Source organism: Panthera tigris, chromosome A1 (genome assembly GCF_018350195.1).
Source record: "Panthera tigris isolate Pti1 chromosome A1, P.tigris_Pti1_mat1.1, whole genome shotgun sequence".
In the NCBI taxonomy this organism is placed as follows: Eukaryota; Metazoa; Chordata; class Mammalia; order Carnivora; family Felidae; genus Panthera; species Panthera tigris.
Genome location: NC_056660.1, coordinates 39048145 through 39052928, shown reverse-complemented (window position 1 = coordinate 39052928; position 4784 = coordinate 39048145). Strand labels below are relative to the sequence as shown.

Sequence of the window (4784 nt, the reverse complement as noted above, 5' to 3'; positions counted from 1 at the left end):
AATAAAATTATAAGAGACATAGAAGGACATTCAATAATGATAAAAGTTCAATTCAGCAGGAAGACATAAAAGTGTATGCACTAAAAAATAAAACTTCAAAAATACATAAAAATACTGAGTTGAAAAGAGAAATAAACAAATCCACAATTACAGTTTTCAACACCCCTCTTGGAAACTGATAAAACTACTAAAAGAAAATTAAAAAGGACATAGATGATCTGAAGAACACAATCAATAAACAGTATCTAATTGATATATATATTGAACAATCCACTCAACAACAGGAGAGTACACAATTTTATTTTAGGCACCAATAAGACATGTGCCAAGATAAGTCATATTTTGTATCATAAAAGAAGCCTCAATAAACTTAAAAGAACTGGCATCCCACAGAGTGTATTCTCTGATGATAATGGAATAAAACTAGAAATCAATAACAGAAAGGCAACAGAAACCTATTGTATGTTCTAAATTATTCATTGATTAAAAGTAGTATTTCCTAGTAGCCCCTGCTTCATTGTGTGTTTCTGTGTACCTGTGTGTGTACTGAACAATTTAAAGCAAACAAAAAATGCAATGTAAAAGTGTTTAGGATGATACTTGCAGAAGAATAAACAGAATTAGGCGCCTAATCTCAGCTGGCCCACCCGAGACCCCCTGAGCGCCAACCCTAGTCCCAGGCGCGGTCCCATTTCCGCTCCAACAAGATGAAAGAAACTGTCAAGAACCAAGAGAAACTCACCAAACTGCAAGCACAATTGCGCGTTGGTGGGAAAGGAAGTGCTCCCCGAAAGAAGAAGGTGGTTCATAGAACAGCTACAGCAGATGATAAAAAAACTTCAGTTCTCCTTAAAGAAGTCAGGGGTAAACAATATCTCTGGTATTGAAGAAGTGAGTATGTTCACAAACCACGGAACAGTGACCCACTTTAACAACCCTAAAGTTCAGGCATCCCTGGCAGTGATCACTTTCACCATGACAGGCCACGCTGAGACAAAGCAGCTGACAGAAATGCTGCCCATTATCTTAAACCAACTTGGTGCAGACAGTCTGACTAGGTTAAGAAGGCTGGCTGAAGCTCTGCCCAAACAATCTGTGGATGGAAAGGCACCACTTGCTACCGGAGAGGATAATGATGATAAAGTTCCAGATCTTACGGAGAATTTTGATGAAGCTTCCAAGAATGAAGCAAACAGAGATGAGTCAACTTCTAAAGAAGATAAACTTGAAGAAGTTACTGGGAGCTGCTATTTTATATTATGACTGCTTTTTAAAAATTTTGTTCATGGATCTGATAAATTCTCGATCTCTAATATTTTTAAGCCCAAGCCTCTTGGACACTGCAGCTCTTTTCAGTTTTTGCTTATACACAATTCATTCTTTGCAGCTAATTAAGCTGAAGAAGCCTGGGAATAAAGTTTGAAACAAGATTAATAAAGTTCTTTGCCTCGTAAAAAAAAAAAAAAGAGTAAACAGAGTCATTATTGTAATGATGGTTAAAATTATTAAGTCATTGTTTACCTTCTCCCTATAAATATACCTAATAGTTCTTATTTGGGTAAGGTGATTATTCACATGTGTTATCTAATAAAAATACATCAATGTTCCAAGTTAAATTTTGTATTAAATTGGTTTATTAAAACAACCAATTGGGGGAAATTAATAGAAGGTGGTCAAAAGGTACAAATTTACAAATATAAGGTAAATAAATACTAGGGATATAATGTGCATGATGACTATGCCTAACAGTGCTGTGTGATATACACAAGAAAGTAAATCCTCAGAGTTCTCACAACAAGGAGAAACATTTTTCCCCTTCTTTCTTTTCCTTTTATTGTATCCATATAAGAAGATGGATATTAGCTGAACCTACTGTAGTAATCATATTTGTAATATTTGTAAATCAAACTATTATGTTGTATGCCTTAAACTGATACAGTGATGTATGTCATTTATTTCTCAATGAAACTTGAAAAAAAAAGACAGAATCTCCCCCCCACACACACACAAATATAGATATTTATATCTATATCTATACCTATCTACATCTAGATGTAGATAGAGAAAGAGAGAGAGAGAGAGAGATAATACCAGTTTACTAATCCTGGAGTAGCAGGAAAGATATTGCCTATTCCTTGGAATGATTTTACAGAGAATGTAGAGTAAGATCAGAGGAAATGGGTGTTCATACATGTATATGTGTATGTGTACTGAATGCTAAGCGTAGCTGTACAGTTTTGCTATGTGATTCAAATGTGATTCATTCACATTCAAATGTGACTGAATGCAATTTGAAAACTTGAGGGTTTACATTATTAATATTTAATATGCAATCATTTATTTTTAGTTTGGTCTAAATGAGATGGGATTTCATATCCTTTTAATTTTATTAACTTTGGCTGTTATGGACCAAACATTTATGTTCCCCCCAAAATCATATATTGAAGCTCTAATACTCAGTGTGATGGTATTTAGTGGGGCCTTTGGAAGGTAATTAAGCTTAGATAAGGTCATGAAGGCGGAGTCATCCTGATGGAATATGCCTTTATAAGAAGAGGAGGAGACACCAGGGCTTTCTTTCTCTCTTCTATGTGAAGATACAGTGAGAAGGCAACAGTCTGCAAACCAGGAAAAAGGCTCTGACAAGAACCCAATCATACTGGCATCTTGATCTTGGACTCCCAGCATTCAAACTTGTGAGAAAATAAATATCTGTTGTTAAGCCACCCAGTCCATGGTACTTTTTTTCTGGTAGCCCAAGGTGACTAAGATGGGTGTGATAGGTATTGAGAGGAGGAAGAATCTAGAAATCTTAATCTGCAGAATAAAGCAGATATAAAAAGTTGCCTGGCATTTTAATTTAAATTATGACATGAATGATAGGAAGTCAGGGAACTTTGCAAAAAGCCAAGGAAAGACTTTCAGAAGGAAGGAACAGCAAATGCAAAGCCTGTTGAATATTAATGAAAATCTAAGGAGGCTGCATAGTCAGAGCATCAAAAGTGAAGAAGAGACTGTAGAAAGAAATTGATATTGGAGGCTGGGTTGGAGTCAAATTGTGCAGGGTCTTTTCAGACTCAATAATATGTTGGATATTATTCTCCTTGCATACGCCATTAAAAAGTCTGAGCAGAGTTTGGTTTACACTTAAAACACTTTCTCACTGGGAGGTTGGGGTGGTGGGAATGGAATAAGAAAGACCAGGAAGGAGGCAAGTGTAGAAAACAATGTGAGAACTGATAGTATTGTGAATTAGGGTTATGTCATTGAAGGTAGAGAGTTCAAAATATACTTGTTGAGTAGCACTCACAGGATTTCCTAATGGATCAGACTTCAGAGACTTTTATATAAGCAGCAAGATGGTTGGTGGTATCCTTAAATAAAATGAAAGGCTGGGGAGAAACAAATTTAGGAGGGGTAAAAAAGAGCTCCAATTTGGACATGCTGACTTTGATATGTGAGTTTTGATGAAGACTGTCTCACTGACCAATTTTAGTCCTTTTTTCAATTAGGCTTCATCTTGGACCTGTCCTCAGCCTGCTTAGCCCTTTTTGGCAAGAATCTTGCCAAGGAAGTATAAGGAGAATCTCCCCCAAATGCCTGCATTGTTGATATCTGATGCCCCTTGATATCTGTTTAAAGTCCTCATTACAACCCTTGATATCTGATCACTTTGGCCTGCCTTTAGCATGAATCTTGTTAAGCCAACTTACTGAAAATCTCCCTATTCATGATTCTCTCCTCTTAGAAAATTTCTACCTGCTGATATGCCCCGATTCGAGAGACCCCCCCCAAAAACAAACCACCAGAGTCCAGAGTCAAAGCCAAGCGGCAAAGGTCGTTTATTGCAGGTTCGAACCCGGTCCTCCACGCACTCGTTGCCGGTGACGCTAAGAGTCCCCGAGCAAGGATCTTACAGCTTCTTTTATAGACAGGCACAAACAAGTTAGGGATTTTTTTGAGGTTACAGAGCTGTTATTGGTTGACATTTAAATTTGAACGCTCAGCAGAACTTGATTGGTTCCTGCCTTTATTTCAAACCACAACCGGGCACGCCCTGGCTGGTTTTGGGAATGGTGGTGGGGGGGGGGGGGGGTCTTTTCTTTGCAGTTGTGAGTACACCTGGTAATTTTTCTCTTAGTCTCTCACTGACCCTGTCACTTTTCTCTTTGGCCACGAATTCCAAATTGTGCTTGTTGAACTTAGAGTTGAGCTCAGTGATACACCAAAACCTCTCCTTCCTATTGAAAAAGTACCAGATAAAATTTGTCTTTACTGCCTTCAACAAGTGTCTGGATCTATTTCTCTTTAACAGTTTGCATTATTAGATTATCTCTGATAATCAGACACAAATGCAAATCTTCTCTACCAAAATACAATTTCTCTAAAACAGATAGCCAGCTAGAATGAGTTCCTCAATTCTATCCCTCAGAGAAACACGCGCTGAGCAAAATGCAATCACTGCATCCAGAGGTATGTCTGTGACCATTAGAAGTTGCCCATGAATTTGTAGCTCTAAGGACCAAGCTGAGAGATGCTTCTGAAAGAAGCCAACAGCAATAGGTAGCTCTATGGTTCAATGGAAATACTGCTATCCACGGAAACACTGGCTGGCCCTGCATTTTATGTAGATGGGATCATTTTCTCTCCAGTAATTACACTCCTTTGAGCTTTCACCTCATGTACATCTTTGGCATTTTGACTCCCAATAACATTTCCTAATGTTAAAATTTACTCTGTTGTGAACTTAACTCTGAATGAAAACATATTTATAAAGGAACTAC

The 4784-nt window shown here is 37.6% G+C and overlaps 1 pseudogene; it reads left to right on the top strand.

Moving 5' to 3' along the window:
- The first annotated feature begins 632 nt into the window (after positions 1 to 632).
- On the top strand, positions 633 to 1263 carry LOC102965681 (annotated as a pseudogene).
- The last annotated feature ends 3521 nt before the right edge of the window (positions 1264 to 4784 follow it).